The sequence below is a fragment of the Canis lupus genome, chromosome 22 (assembly GCF_011100685.1).
Source record: "Canis lupus familiaris isolate Mischka breed German Shepherd chromosome 22, alternate assembly UU_Cfam_GSD_1.0, whole genome shotgun sequence".
Classification (NCBI taxonomy): domain Eukaryota; kingdom Metazoa; phylum Chordata; class Mammalia; order Carnivora; family Canidae; genus Canis; species Canis lupus.
The window spans coordinates 7,288,620-7,305,869 of NC_049243.1; the positions used below are offsets into that span (position 1 = coordinate 7,288,620).

Consider the following 17,250-nt stretch of genomic DNA (forward strand, 5'->3'; position numbering starts at 1 on the left):
ACCAAGTGTAAACAGTTCTATTGCCCCTTGCCATTATAGGAAAAATTTCAGCCAACTGAAATGGCACCCTCTCCCATGTCCCTCTACCCCTTACCTATCAGAGGTCCCAGTAGCTGAGGCAAGGTGGTCTGTGTTATTGGGTAAAAGAGGAGAGAGAATAGTGGATACTAACAATGAAATGTGTGTTACTTGCCCGGAGGAGGACATGTCCTCCTGAAACATCTTTGGGACACAAATAGTGATTGCCCCTGCTCAACCCCCAAGGGATGTGCACATGGTTACACAGCACCTGTGTCAGTTTTTGAAAATCAAGAGGCCCTTGAATGTTTCTTGCCATTTCTCCATCTGTAACCTTTGGATCTGCTTTATGAAATGTGCACTCATGCCACCTGGCAGGAAGAGAAAAAGGTTCTGGGAAAGCTTGGCATACCTGGTGGGCCTTGCACAGTGACTTGGGGCCCACACACCAGGCCTGCTGATGGAGGCTGTCCACAGGATTCCACTTCATCCCTCCTCACCCTAGCATTCCTCCTCCCCTGGGGCCTCTTATTCATGTGTAGAAGAGAAGAAACAGAAACTTGACAAAAAGATTATTTTTATGAGGCAGTTTAATGGCAGAATGGACAGTGAATGCTACCCTAGGGTCAGCCAGAAAGGCTAGATGTATAAGAATTGCATTTTCGTTGTTACTTTGAAGATGGTAGGATGAGAAAACTCAGTAGCTTCCTACAGCTAGGAGTCCTTTAGAGACGACTCTCCCATTTACTGAAACATATATGACCTGTTTTATTCAGAGGCACAGACATTTGGTTTTAATGGTATCTCGAATTCCTTTGAGATGGCAAAGAAATGTGGAACAAGAGGCTCCCCCTCTTCTCTCAGACAGAGCTTGGTCATGAGAGACTGGGCCCCTGGTGAGGACAACTGGTCAGGTGTGCAGAGATGCACTGTCACCTCAAAGGGCTATGGACTTAGAGCACAGAACAGTCGAAGCAGGTTTGGGCTGGGAGGTGTGTTTATACAGATGGGATCAGAAGAAGGGAAGTTTTGAAAAGAAAATAAGGGCTGGTCTCTATTTAATATTTTTTTTTTTTGTAGGCCTGTTTCAGAGCAAAATGACTGTTCATATCTTATCAGCTCGTTCTTCCCTTTTGAAGATAAGCAAAAATATCACACTCTCCTCAAGTCTAGGTGCTTTGCTTGTCTTGACTGGCAGGTGCTTTCAATTACTGGCTTCTTTCCAGAGTGGAGAGATGTGTTTAAATTCCTGTTAGGGAAGAAGAAGCCTACCTGATGAAACTTGACTTTGGTCCCCTTTGTAGTTGGACCATTTGGGAGTTGGGTGTCTCCTATTGAGATTATACTCCCAGTCTAAAAAAATCAACAAGCTAATATAGGCATAAAGATTGGCTTTTATAATTATTTTGCAATAAGTATACTCTCTTATCAAGAAAACACAACAGCACCTTTCCTAATTCAATTCTGTCAACTTTTATCAAGCATCTACTGTGTGTTGGGCCATGTGTCGCACACAGGGGATGAAAAAGAGATGAAATATGCTCTTCAGGAAGGCAGAGAACAAGATGCCTGCTTATATAGGAGAAGGATAAGAAACAGTTGTGTGCTTGGGTTCTCATTTTATTATAATTCAAAATAGTCATTTATTGAATGCCTAACTTTTGTCAGACACTTTGCGCGAATCATCTCCACTCCTTGCAACAATCTGGCTACAGAGATAGTATTAACTTTAATTTACAGCCAAAGAAACTAAGGCTGAGAAAATGAATAACTTTCCAATTTTATACAGCAAGGAAGTGATTCTGATTCATTACCCCCTTTTTTTTTCAGTTGGACAATAATTTAGATAGGAATGTATTTTTAAATGAAGCCAGCTCATATGCCAGCTTTTAAGACCATCTACGAAATAGATAAGCAAAGGAAAGAGATGATCTCCATAATCTTTTAAAGCTCAGTGATCTAGTGCAGCTGAGGGATTTGAGAACTATTTAATAGAGAATCAACATGTGACATTGAATGGAGACAAAGAAAAGATAATTCTGAAAACTTGGAAGCAAGATTTTTGCTTTGTTCCATTATTGGAAACAGAAATAAAAGGAAAACATTGTGTTTTGTTTTGAAGATGTAAAGCCCAAGTAAAAACTGAATAAATCTTTAACATAGAGGTCCTTTTTTTTTTTTCAGGAGGGGGCAGGGAGCCTTAAATAGTGCAGCTCATGACTTACTTTTTAGTGGGTTGGAAACATTTTATATGACAAATCAGATACACATATTTACTTATTCCCACAAAATATACTCGTATATATGTGAAACAGAGTCTAATGAAATACTACCTCTCTGAGAGATGGTATTCTTTGATGTCTCCTAGCTAATAAAACAAATTCTGGTCTCGATCCATTCACTGATGGCTCACAGCATGATATTTGAAAAACAAGGCTCTATCTAATCCCTCAATTTTTTCCCTCTCTTCTCTTTATCCCTCAACCCCAAGAGAAACATCCCTAGTAAAAATAGAAACACTGACACCCTTCATCTTCCGCCCCCCGTCCCCTGCTTCCTTGTTCCACATTGCCATGTATAACACAGGTACCCCTCCTTCACCCTCTATATAGACCCTGGCTTCAAACACTGGGGACCACTGGTATCTGTCTGCCCTCCTTTCTGTAGATGGGGCGAGTGTCCCATTCGTATTTGGTGCTCTGCAAATTATGATTGCTGAGGGGATTTTTTTTTTCTCCAGTAAATGAAGCTTCTCTAACGGTGAGAAAACACTCCTAATTTCAGATGCTTTTCTTTTTTTTTCTTTTTTTTTTTCAGATGCTTTTATAACTCTTTTAACTAGAAAAAGAAAAACTTTGTCACTCAACGATCTTACAGTTCCCTTAGGACCTTATCTTCTTATTTTAGAGAGAGAGGTCGAAACTTGGAAACCTAAATGAGTGATTTGAGGGTTATCATCTCAATTACAATCATGATGGTTTTTATAATAGAAATGCTTCTTTTGAAAGTAGTGGTACTAGAGTTTTGTGTTGAGGAAAAACAAATTGTCTTCCATCAGAATTGTACTGAAATATCTTGTTTTCTCATGATAAATGCAATAGAATTTGTGGATTTTTTCTTCTTGGAGTTATAGTGTTAACCTGGTCCAAACAACTGAGGGCTTTGGCCAAACCTTATAGTATCTTTTATGAGAGGAGTAATATAGTATAGTACATAGTGCACCATTTGGTTTTATTTGGAATCATTTTTCGCACAAAAGGTGCAAAGGAAAAATATTACAAAGAGATTGGAGTTTGTGGAACTATGAGAGGTTTTCACGACCTTGCAATTTTTAAAGTTTATTAAATAAAGGAAAAAAGATAATGAAGAGAAGATAATCAGTAGATTTGGTAACTAGTCTGTAAATATTAGACTTCATCGTAGATGTAAATTCACCACAAGCACTTGCCATCAGTGTGTTGCTTGAGGCAGAATCATGACATCCTACTTAGTACCACTCTCTCTCCCTTACTTTACATGCGAGACATTAGTATGTCCTATTGATTCTCTCCTCAAAGACACCTCAAGTCCACCTGCTTCTCTTTCTCCAGTCAGAAGGCACCACCTCATTTTGCAGAGGGTGGGGGTATGTTTAGGAGACTGTCTGAAATGGCTACTTTATCTTCCATCCCACTTCCACTCTTGCCTTCTCTAATCAATAGCTGCCCAAGTAAACTATTTAAAATATAAACCAGACCATGTTGTCCTATATACTGGGAAAGACATTTCTAACATAGTCCATAACCATAAAGCTCTACAGGATCTCACTATGACCCCACCACTAGTCACCCCTTCTTCCCATAGTGGCCTGCTTTCCATCCCTTGAACTCACTGAGCCCCTCCCCCTCCTCAGAGCCTTCCAAGTACTTTCCCAAGCCACATATCTTGAGCTTTGTTTCTTCCGAAGGAGTCATATTAGGAGGCTGTGGGTACATTCTTCTGACACTGCCATCACTTGAAACCTTTTTTGAGTTCCTCTGAAGCAGCATTCAAGACCCTGCATCATAGTTTTTTGGGAGAAAATCTTCAGTGGAAAAATATTTAGTCATATTTAGTTTGGTTTTAGAACGTTATAGTCTTCAAAGCACTTGTACAAGTCTTCTCATTTAAAATTTGTTTAATTCTCATAAGACCCATGTTTGAAGTTGATACTGAGGTTCAGAGAAGCTAAGTAGATGGTAGGGTAGCAGACTTAGATTTAAATATATTAGCACTAGTGTTAATTGTAAACAGCCATAATTCTCTAATTAAAGGACAAAGGTTATCAGATTGAATAAGGCCCAACTTAATGCTACTTCCAAGAAATATATCAATATATAAAAATGTAGGATCCCTGGGTGGCTCAGCGGTTTGGCCCCTGCCTTCGGCCCAGGGTGTGATCCTGGAGTCCTAAGATCGAGTCCCACATCGGGCTCCCTGCATGGAACCTGCTTCTCCCTCTGCCTGTGTCTCTCTGCCTCTCTCTGTGTGTCTCTCATGAATAAATAAATAAAATCTTAAAAAAAAAAAAAGAATGTAAAGGATTGGAAATAAAGAGGTAAAAAAAAAAAAACGAAAAAAAAACATAAGATGCAAATCCCAATGTCTCTACTTGTACCCCCCACCCCCCCATAAAAGCAATGGGCTATGTTAATACTAAGGAGACTTTTTCTATCAAAAAACATTACCAGATATGATAAGGATATTTTACAGTGGTAAAAATTAATTCACCTGGAAGTTATAATAATCCTCAAATTTTAGATACTTAATCATGTGACCCAATTTTTAAAAATTGACAAAACTAAGAGAAGAAATAGAATAATTCATAAATAGTAAGATATTATGATATATCTCTTTCAGTAAATTGAGAGAACAAAGAGTAAGCATTTATAAGGCTTAACCTGTAAGATGACAAACTTTACTTATGGACACATAGAAAACAACACAAAGCAAGCACAGAAAACCATTTTTGCCTAGTATGTAAGAAACATTAAAAACAAACAAACAAAAAAACCCTGACCAGATAATGGATCAAAAAGCAAGTCTCAAAATATTTGAAAGGATTAAAATTTTACAAAGGATTAAAAGTTGATCACTATTCATTTAAGCCACAAATCAGCAACAGTAATCTTGAGAATAGTAAAATCTTGATTATTCTTATATTTATTTTTTTAAAAGATTATATTTATTTATCTATGAGAGACACAGAGAGAGAGTCAGAGACATAGGCAGAGGGAGAAGCAGCCTTCTCACAAGGAGCCTGATGTGGGACTTGATCCCGGACCCCGGGATCACGCCCTGAGCCAAAGGCAGATGCTCAACCACTGAGCCACCAGGCGTCCCTTGAATATTCTTATATTTAAAAATTAAGAATTATTCTTCTAGATTGATAAAGGATCAAAAAAGAAATCACAGTTGCAATTAGAAAATAATTTTGCCTGGGGATCCCTGGGTGGCGCAGCGGTTTAGCTCCTGCCTTTGGCCCAGGGCGCAATCCTGGAGACCTGGGATCGAATCCCACATCGGGCTCCCGGTGCATGGAGCCTGCTTCTCCCTCTGCCTGTGTCTCTGCCTCTCTCTCTCTCTGTGACTATCATACATAAATAAATAAAAAATTAAAAAAAAATAATTTTGCCTGAATGCTAATGTAATTTTGACATTTCAAAATGTATAAGATGCACCTAAAGTCTTATTTGAGGGAAATTTATAGCCTTAAATGCATTTAAAACTGAAAATTAATGAACTGAACATCCATCTCAAAAAGTTACAAAAAGGAAGGAAAAATACACTGAAAGAAAGTAGAAGGAAGAAAAAAGGAGAAGAGCAGAAAATAATGAAAATTTAAAAACAAAAAACAAATGCATAGCAGAGACTGTCATCAAAGCTGAAATTTTGTTCATTGAAAAATCAACTAAAGTTGGCAAGCTTGGGACACCTGCGTGGCTCAGTGGTTGAGCATCTGACTTTGGCTCAGGTCATGATCCCTGGGTCCTGGGATCGAGTCCCACATCGGGCTCCCCGAGTGGAGTGCTTCTCCCTCTGCCTCTCTCTCTCTTTCTCTCTCTGTGTCTTTCATGAATAAATAAAATCTTTTTAAAAAAATAAAGTAAAATAAAATAGGCAAGCTCAAACAAGAAAAAAAATTTTAAATAACCAGGCAATGGGAATGATAAAATGTGGTATTGTTATAGTTCCTCACGGACATTGAAAATATAGTAAGGGGATATTATCAACAACTTTAATAAGTATAAAAGTTCTGAAGAAAATAGTATCAAGTTGTCAATATATTAAAAAGAATAATACATGAGCAAATTGATTTTAAAGATTTTATTTTATTTGAGAGAGAGCACAAGTGCAGGGAGGCTGAGCAGCAGTGGGGAAGACAGAAGGACAAGCAGACTTTGCACCAAGTGGGGAGCACAGGCCCCATGCAGGACTCAATCCCATGACCCTGAGATCATGACCTGAGCCGAAAACCAAGAGTCGGATGCTTAACTGACTGAGCCACCCAGGGGCCCCTACATGAGCAAATTGATTTTAAACCAGATTCAAGATTGCTTTAATGTAATTATCCACACTAATTATATAAAAAGAGAAAAATCATATGATTATCTTATACTGATACAGCATTTACTAAAATTTGACATTAGTTCATGGTAATAATTCTTAGTATGCCAGGAAGAGAAGAAAGTTTTCTTAATCCAAAAAGAGTATCTGCCCCCAAATCACAGTATAGTTTATGTATGTGTACCCCAAATCTACAATTAAAAGCCTGTGTCCTATCAAGGGTCATTCTGGCCTCATTCTGACTTGTGCTGTGCCATTCTAAACATTTAGTTGCTCACCTTCTCTACAGTTCTGTCAAAAAAATTTTTTGATGAAATAAAGGAACAATGATGAAAATACCTTATTTATTTCTGAAACCATAAAGGATGCTTTTAAAGATGGTAAAATTAGATTAAGCATATCTATAGGATTTCAAGTTAGGCATCCTCTTAAGCAAGAGAATACTAGTATCAACAGGAATATAGAATTAGCAGAACGGGCCAGGTCCAGAAGACAGGTCACGGTCAAGCCCTAGGACACACAGAGAGAAATCAGCTAATAAAAAAAAAAAAAAAAAGAAAGAAAGAAATCAGCTAATGCTGAGAGGACGGGGAGCAGTCCTGGACCCCCAGAGGCTGAGTCCAGAGCTCAGGAAATACAAGTTCACTTAGAGACAGGGCTATTGTATGATTCAGGGACAGAGGCTAAGTCAGTTCTTCTAGTCCTTGGGGAACAAACAGTAATAAACCAGGAAATGTTCTTGTCTGCGGTGTATCATCATGAGGAGTTAGAGCAAACATTGATTCTCAGCAGTTTCCTCCACCTGGTTCAATACTTTGGGATATCGTGTCTCATATCCCAGGGACATTTATAATTTAACTTGTGTGCATATCGTAGTCCCCACTGAAATATTCTGGTGCAGTTGTCCTATTTCACAGAAACACTGTGGACAACTGTATAGAAAACAAAGTAGCCGCTATTGCAGTCATTGTTACTACTTCTGCACGTTTCCTGTGTTTCCTAGGCTGCCCCATCCTGGGAATAAAAACATAGCACTGGGATCCCTGGGTGGCGCAGCGGTTTGGCGCCTGCCATTGACCCAGGGCGCGATCCTGGAGACCCGGGATCGAGTCCCACATCGGGTTCCTGGTGCATGGAGCCTGCTTCTCCCTCTGCCTGTGTCTCTGCCTCTCTCTCTCTCTCTCTGTGACTATCATAAATAAATTAAAAAAAATTAAAAAAAAAAACATAGCACAGTGAAAGTTATGCAATAGCATTTCTTTGGCTCCAACTAGCTCTCTCCCAAGATCCCTCCCAAAAAGCTTTGGAGCCTCAGTGAGTATCTCACATGTGTGTGTGAGGGAGTCCTCTTGATTACTGTGCATCACCAGCAAGTTGATTGTCCCTCCATCCTGGAGGAAGTTTCCAGTCACTGACTTCACATGTGGTCCCTATGTCATGGGTAACTGAGAGTCCTACTTACACCCATCCAAGGGTGACTGAGCCTCATGTCTAGGGTATACAGGTATCCCTCACTTTTCCTAAGCTCCCGTTATACCACTTAACTTTTAGGAATCAGCTACATTAGTCCCTGTTTTCATTAACTGAAAAAAAAAATCCAAAAGAGGATTTCTGCCTTTACATAAAAAGGTGAAAAGTGAAAATAGCATTCAGCATTTGTTCTACAGCAAGTCCTTATAGGGGCAGCGCATACCCAAGCAGAGTGGCCCCCCGCCAAGCTCCTTGCCTGGGAACTGTGCTCAGCATCTCAGCATCAAGCTTTGAACTCGGCCTGTGAGCATCTGTGCTTTATCTTGATTTATTTTGTGCATATGTTAGCAAGATGTGCCCTAAAGTATCAGAGGAGCATTCGGGTCTAGGAATGCCTTAAAAATTTCCATATATATTAATGGTAAATGCTTCTTTGCTTTACACCATTTTGGTTCACGAAAGTTTTCATGGGAATTCTTTATTTTCGTACAGTGGGAGAATTAATATAGATTAATACTGGCATTTGTGTTAATTAGGTGCAGCCCAAGAGTAAGTGTCATAAATTGAGAAATGGTACTGGAATAATGCCACTAATATCTTCTAGTTCCCCTACTGAGATTTCAGGTAAACCACTCTTGTTTTTTAGTGTTAAATTTATTACAATTTCTCTACCTGGAACCCCTGTGTGTTTGCTGGATCAGTCTCTCCATATTTAAAGAGTAGACATTTTGTGGTTCTCAGCATCACTTCTTTTTTTCTTGTATCATGGCTCCTTGTCCTGGAATAAAATTGTCTCCTTGTTACTTCCTTCCCTTCCGTCTTTATCCTAGGAGGCTCCTAGGAGCCAGGAGGTCCCTCATGTAGGTTAGTTCAAAGAGAATCCACCTCTCAGTCCTCCAGAGATAACAGATACACCTGACTCCGAGGACACATAAGGCATCAGTTCAGACAGGGGACATAAATAAGTATACTCCTAGGACTGCCCCCAACAAAAGAAAGAACACCTCAGTGCTTTTTACAGTTAGATCTTAAAAAAACATTCCTTCCTGAACGTATAAGATTGTGAGTGACCAGAATAATAGATTTATGAAAGGTAATGATATATTTTGAAAGAGGAAGCCTGTCATGCAGACACTTCTCTGCCTCCTTTATCATTCTGGTTTGGAATATGTATTTTTCTTAAAGAAGGGTTTATAGAGTTGGAACCATGGAATTTTTTTTTTTAAGTGGAACTCCATGCTTTCTAATAGTCCACAAACTAGCCATCTTCTATCTTCTTACGGTTTGAAGCCTTTCAGCAAAATAGAGGATTTTAGTATTATATGCAAGTAAACCAGCAATAAATTTCTTCAAAGGAAATAGTGTAAATGTTTTTATGCTAGAAAACCAAATTTCTGAAATGCAAGGCTAGTTGCCTATCTCATTAAGAAACATGAGTGCAAACAAATTTTGTGAAAAAATTATAGAAAGCAATTGGCTAAAGAGTGATTACAGAGGTTAATCTGTGTGCTAATTGGTGTGTTTAGGACGTACCCCCAAACCAGATTCACCAATCATTTCTAGTGTAACTAAATGATACAGCATTGTAGCAATTAAAATATGATTCATTTTCCCACAGTGTTTCTATATTAACTTAAAAATAATCATTTGGTTTTAATCCAAATCAACAAAAAATATACAGCATCTAAATGGAGCTTTTACATTTCAAGTAATTTTCCTGCTGCTGAATGTGTAGAAGGTGCAAGAGCTTAAAGGATATTCTCGTAAGGCACATGCCCTCCTTACAACCCCCATATATTTATGCTACAGGTCGTTATTCTAGAGAATGTGACACTGCAGTCATTTGTACAGTTACAAATTATAATGTGCATGTGCAAATTATAACCTTCTTGCACAGAGCAAAGATCAGAGCTGTATCAGGTGATAAAAGAGGGATAAGTAAAAGTCACTTGTTACAATAAGGAAAATAAATTAATATGAAGTTTTTAACCAGGGGAATTTTTTTCCTTAAAAGATGTTCATTTCCGTTAAGAGTTTCTGGCTGACTCATGCCAAAAACGCCACAGGAAGCAGGTAGACTGACGGTATGTGCTGACCCCGTGCTCCTCATGGACTGAAACGTTGACCCTTGAATTTTGAACATGGTGACACTGTCCACTCTTCCGTTTTCTGAGGCCCATTGGAGGCCATTCCATTTGCATGCTACTTGCTCTTTGTTGTGACCATAACTTTTCACCTCAAAACACCTGAGGTCCCAAAGTCAGAGAATCTGGGGTTCTGATGGGCGGGAGAGGTAGCAGAGAAGCAGAGCATGAGAGGTCCTAGTGAGAACAAGCATGGCTTCTCCTGGTGCTAGTGGACAATGAAAAGATGTGTCTCACTGAGCAGTCAAGGGGTGCACAGAAGTGCCTCTTGCTTGGGGACAATTCTTTAGAATTTCGGAACTTTGAGATATGTCTTTTGATTGCGTTTTTGCTTAGCTGGGTGTGTCTACGGTCTTATTGATAAATTCCAAGTCTTTATTCATTTATATATTTTCAGATCCAAACATATTACCAGGCACCTAGTAGTTACTGTTTGATGATGATGATGATAGCAGCAGCTAACATTTATCACTAAGCATTTTTTGTGTGTTATCTAATGCAATCTTCACAACAGTTGTGTGGAGGCATTATTTTTTTAACGTTCACATATCAAGTACAGAGCTTAAGCTCCTTGTTCAAGGTCACAAAGCTAATAAGTGTTAGACCGAGGGATCGGATATCTCTAATAATGAAAATGGTACAAAAGTGCAAATAGTTGAATGAACTATTGAGTAATAAAAGCAAGGTTCCCATTTATATCCATGGACCCCAAAGCTGTGTGTTTGGCATTAGACCAGGACAGAGTTTCTTAACCCATCAACATCTGGGGTTATAATATTTTGTTATGGGGGCTATCCTTTGTATTTGAAGATGCTTTGCAACAGCCCTAACTTCTACCCACTAGATGCCAGTGGCACCCCCCACTGAAGTTGTAATAACCAAAATTGTGTCTAGAGGGCAAAACTGTTGCCAGTTTAGAAACGCTGGCCCTCGAAGGGCACCATAGGCTTCGACTGGAGAAGCACCAATTCCTGCTGTGGTCATCTGGGAATATAATGACAGCATCACCTTTAGTATCCATTCATTAGATGATCTACCTTAGGTACATTTACCATCCTCTGTGATGACACCACTATTTTCACTCTCTAGGGCTTAGGGGATGGGGTAGGGAACAGTTTTTTTGATTTTTGGGTTTTTTTCTTGTTATAGAAGATGAGAGAAGGCAAAAACATTATCCCAGGAAAATGACAAGAATGTCTCAAAAAAATTACTTTCTAATCCTGGGGGAGGAAAAGGGAGTAAGGCCATGGACTAAGGGGTCATACTGGTGCCAAGAGAGTAACCCCTTGGTTGAAGCAACACCAGGCTGAGTTTTGAGAACACAAGCCTGTGTCCTAGCCCAATAGGAGGTGGAAAGAGGGTTCAGTGGTTGGTTATCTACCACGTTCCTTGGTTTCTTTAGAATCTCCCTTTATTGAGGACCCAAGGTCTGTGATTGAGTCATAAAATAGAAAGGGTATGTTGGACAGGAGGGTATGTTTTAACTTAAAATAGGAAAAGCCAGTGCAGATTTTTGGAGACAAAATGCAGCTTAAGCATTTGAAAATCACGGATACAGATTCCCACATTCATTCTGCACTAAAATACAGGCTCTGCACCCGAGTGTTCACACTTTGAGAATCTTATGTGGCTCTACTGTCATTCCATTCTACTCGTTAGCATTCTAGCACGGAGACCTGACCACTTAAAACAGATACTCGAGAGGCTCTCTGACAATGAAAATTCCTTAGTATGGTGGAACATGTTTCAGGGAGTATAGTCTGGTTTAAAGTTATTTAGGTAAGTCCCCCAGAGACCGTTCGAGTTTAATGAGGCTAACTCTCTCTATATTTAATTCATTAAAAAAGTAATATTAATACATGAGAGAGTGGCATTTTATGGAATTTTTGTGCTTTAGGACCGGGCAGACTGTGTTGTTGTTGTTTTTAATCCTAGGTTAATTTTAAAAATCAGTTCCATTAGTGTAGATAATCCTGATTTAAGAAAATCCAGATTTACGAAATAAACTGGTCCATGAGTTCTTACTAATATAAATATGTTCTTAACGTAAAAAAATGGTAGGGGGAGGCTGATTAAATAATACTTCTAATTCATTTAGGGCTGTGCAGATCTCCAGTGATTTGACGGAGAGGCAATGAGAATGGGAAGGGCGGGGGGGAAACCCTAAGAAAACCCTAAGATGGTCAGGATCCAACCTGATTGAGCCTTGCTCAATCATTTACTCAATCATTTACTTATATACTTACTTACCCAGGAGATCTTTTACTGGGCCCTTTAGAATTTACATAGTTGTGTTTCTTTCAAGAATTGTATATCCTGGAGTTAAATAAATTAAGGCATGTCCTTTTAAAAGACCACTATACTTTTGGTAAAAGTCCTGTTATAAAACAGCATTTCCCTAACTTTTTAATCTTAAGACTTCTTAAAACTTACTGAAGTTTCCAAATAACTTCCATTCATGTGGTTTATATCTATCAATATTTACTGTATTAGAAATTATGTAGAAAACTTTAATATGTTTAGGTATCTATCCACTTAAAAGCAGCAAACACATTGCCTGTTAACATAAATAACACACTTTTTGGAAAATGTATTTATCAAAACAAAAAATATTAGTGAGAAGCTTAGTGTTCTTTTACATTTTTGCAAATCTCTTTAATGTCTTGATTGGTTTAAGAGAAGACATATGGATTCTGATACCTGCTTCACTTTTCCGTTGGTTTTGATATGTTTCAGTTGAAGAATAAAAAGAATCCAGATCCACAAATATATATGTCTCTATAAAGAAGGGACTATTGAAATAGCATTTTGGGGATAATCGTGGATATTATTCTTTGATAGTGCTATCATTCTTTAATAGTGATAGAACTCAAAAACTACCATGGTTCTTTTTAAGGCTGTAGCATTTTTACCCACCATTGCTTTTGACTCATCAGTGCAAATGTCAACATGGCAAAAAAAACAAAAAGGCAAATAACGTTTTAATATTATTATGAAAATAGATTTGACCTCCAAGATCCAAAGAAAGGATCTCAGGGACACCTAGAAGTCTGAAGTCTGTACTTTGAGAATCACTGTTATGGAAGGCCATTTTTAAATGCCAAAAAAAGTCCACAGTGTATTGTTCAGTAATAAAGGGACAGAGGTATTCCATTTTTTAAATAAAATCACAGTCCATAGAAAAACTTGAAAGTGTATATCAAACTGTTAAACGCTAATAATATCTCAGGATAGAAGAATTATGTGTAATTCATTTTTTTCTTAGTTTCATAGCATCTCCTACAGAAAATATTTTATAAGGGAACAATGTTATTTATTCAGTCTTTGACATAATAGAAATCAAATGTTTTGAAAATTTAAACAAACTACAAAGCTTCGTATAGCCCCATTACCCTAAAAATACTGTTTTTAAAAATTTTAATGTGGTATAAGAACACTTACCATAGATCTGTCCTCTCGTTTTTAAACACATAATACAGCTTCTAGACTATAGACACAATATTGTACAACAGATCTCTAGACTTATTTATTTTTACTTCTTGTTCCTTTTTTATTCATTTGTATTTATATTTTAAATAGTGTTTTTCATTTTTCCACTTATTACTGTATATGACCAAGAAGCTTTCATTATAATTATGTATAAAATATTAGCATTCTAATTACTGGTACAAATTTTGGCTCATATGGAGATGAACTGGCTAATCTCAATGGTATCCAATGATATTAGTTAATGTAATTTCTTTCTAAAAGAAAGTAACGGTGATTTTTCATTAACAAGGTTTAAAGAAATATAATCATTACATTAATACTCTAATCATTTTAGATCCTAAATTATGGTAATTTGATTTTAATGATTTAGCAAGCTTCTGTTTGCTCTTTAAAGATTTAAAAATAGCCAAAGATACTTTAATTTAGGCAGTTTTATTTAATGTTATTGTTGCTATAACTATACTCTTTTGACTTTCAATCATTCTCAACCTGGTTTATTCCACATGCAACTTAGGACTAATATGGAAAGACGATTATTTTTAAATTCTGCTGTTGTATTATGTCTAAATAGGAGAGATTTCTTCTGGTTGACATTCAGCTACAACCACTTTCTAAGCCATATAATTTTCATTTCTTAGCATCTCTTGGATGATGAGCTCTAGATGAGGGCACTTTAACACAGGTAGATTCTGCAGGGTCACTCCCAGGTGACTTCCTATCAGAAGTAATAAGTAAGAAATAATTGAATGGCAGTATCTTTCCTTTGTTCAGCTTTAGTTCTTTTGGAGAAATTTTACTCTTTCTGTCTATCACAAAGTAAATCCTCCAGACATCTTGTCTACTCTGATTATGTACTTTACTTCTTAACAATATCTATGTCAACCATGTTACCTCCATTGAAACAGATGATTTATGAAACCTGATAGGTATTGTTTGAAATGCTATGAACATAGGATGCTTTGTTTAGATATTTCCTGTCCGCTCCAGCATAGCTTTCACTCACATGCCGCGTGAAATATTAGATGAGTATTAAAACATACCATACACACAGGAGAGTCATCCCAGCTTTAATAACTGATTCAGAGGGGTCTTGAGTCAGAGGTATTCTTGGCATCAGACTATTCCAGGTTGGGCAGCTTAGTGTGATGGCTACATTGATTGTTTATTGTTTTAATAGTTGTATAAACAATTATTAGAATACTGACTTTTTAAATTGAGTGGGCACTGGAGATAGTCTACTTGGGATTAAACCTGGCTCCTCCACTTTGAATAGTATCATTTGGAAAAGTTAGCCACTTTCTGTCAGTATCTTTATTTGTAAAACAGAAATAACAGAATTTCTGTGAGGACTGAATGTGCTAATATATGTCAAATAAGACCAGCAGGAAATTTTTAGCATATATGAACTACTACTACTACTACTACTACAGTAGTAGTATAATTAGTAGTAGCAGTATAATTCTTAATGTGAGTTAGCACACAGTAATGTTAAGCAATGTTCCCAAATTTGTGTGTTAAGCATACTACTCTCAAATGCCATATTACAGTAACCATAGTTTGGGAGTCAAATTTTTCATATTCTAGCCTCATTAAAATCTGTTTCAAATGTGAGCCAACATGATCCTATGTAGGCTTAAAACTAAGGGAATGGAAATGGGAAGAATCAGAAAACAAGAAAGAGATACTGGTACATGTGTGATTTCCCAAATTAGAAGAATCAATGGGGCAGCTGACTATAGAATGAAAATACTGAATGCCAGAATGGTGATTTAGGAACCTCAGGCAGTCCTCCCAAAATACAAAGCAACAAGAGGGAAGGATGAAAACATGAGAGAAAAGTGGGGCATGGAAAATCAATCTAAGAGGTCAAACATTTATTGACTAAGAGTTCTAGATGGGAACAGAGAAAGTAGATACGAAAATATTCAAAGAAATTATCAAAGAAATAACAGAAGATAATTCTCTAAGTTGAAGATAGACTTGTGTTTTGAGATTAGATGGCTTGGCAGATTCCCAGCACAATGAAAGAAAAGTAACATGTAGCTAGGTGCATTTTGATGAAATTTCAGAATTCCTCAGATAAAAAAAAAATTGTTTCAAAAAAAAAAAAAAAGACAACCTAAGAAAGAACATTATGTTAGCAGGCTCATAACAATTTTAGAGTTCAATATTAAAATAACAATGAAGAAATTTTTATCCAAGAGAATGATAATTAATATTCAGTATTGGTGAATATGGGAAATAGGTATTCTCGTGTATGTACTTTAGGTGAAATTATATTAATTTCATGCAGTCATTTTGGAGGATAGTTTGACAGCATATATTGTTATTTAAAATACACATTCCATAGGTGCCTTGGTGTCTCAGTGGGTTAAGTATCTACCTTCAACTCAGGTCCTGATCCCAGGGTCCTGGGATCAAGCCCCCACATTGGGCTCCCCACCCAGTCAGGAGTCTGCTTCTCCCTCTTTCTCTGCCCCTCGCTTAAATAAATAAATAAAATCTTTAAAAAAATACACATTCCATTTGATCCAACTGTTCTAGGTATAGGTATCTGTAGTAAGACAATAGTCCTATTATAGTATAGAAAGGTTGTGTACTAGGGTGTATATTGTGTAAAGGGTAGGCCTGGGCAGAGAACACCATCTCATCATTATGTCATCATCTCTTGTACCATGTGCATGACTTGAATAATTATGTTAAATGCCCCAGAATTCAAAAGAAGAGTGACTCCTGAAGTCATCAATCAAAAGAAGATTAAGCCCAATCTATTTCTGTAGGAAACAAACTCATGTGATCAGTAGAGAAAGAGCTGAGTTGAATCTTCCTTTTCCAAATTCAGGTAAATCAAGACATTGTGTTTTGAGCTGAAATCAAGCTTAGAAAGTTTCAACCCCAAAGGAAACCCTTTTGGAAAATTATAACAGAGTGAAAATTGGATTATAATGGTAGTCTATCTACTCTATAATTTTATGGTTTTCCAAACAGTGTATCATCTCACTTTGCATTGTGTTTACTTAATTAGATGTTTGAAATATGGAAAACAATATTTAGAAGAAAGCGGAAACATAGACTTAATGAGACGCAGACAGTATAAACAGAAAAGATAAATTCAGGTGTCTTTATATTTTAATCATACAAATAATAATTCTGGTGTGGAAAGCTAGCTAGCTCTCTTATTGCTTTCTATCACTCATACTCTTTATCACATACGTAGTATCAGTTTTTTCTTCTTGCAAGATGCATCAGGCTGCATTCAATAACAGAAGATGAAACAAAAAATATATTATTCTTATATTTCTCCTCAGCTGGGCTGAAATTAGCCATGTAATAAACTCTTCTTGTATAAATGGGTTTAGAGATGTGAGTCCCAAAATCAATATAAAAAAAAATACAGAGTAAGTACTCCTTTCCTTAAGTAGCATATGGTAGAATTTTTAAAGGAGACAAAGCCCATAACCGGGGCCTTATGGGGAGAAACATGGAATTGAATGTAGAATAGTTTAGTGGACATGAAGTGGTAAGAATTGCCTGTGGTATTATG

The 17,250-nt window shown here is 37.2% G+C and overlaps 1 protein-coding gene across 7 annotated transcripts in view; it reads left to right on the plus strand.

The window, feature by feature from the left end:
- The window catches only part of ENOX1 (ecto-NOX disulfide-thiol exchanger 1), a 554,610-nt gene that overhangs the window by 222,731 nt on the left and 314,629 nt on the right, over positions 1–17,250 (plus strand). The window contains exon 1 of one of the 7 annotated variants that reach the window (XM_038569624.1): positions 11,897–11,996. The exons of the other annotated variants lie outside the window; for them this stretch is intronic. The gene's annotated coding sequence lies outside the window, so the exon portion shown is untranslated. Of the gene's footprint in view, positions 1–11,896; positions 11,997–17,250 lie in introns of those variants that run through there. 7 annotated transcript variants of the gene reach the window in all.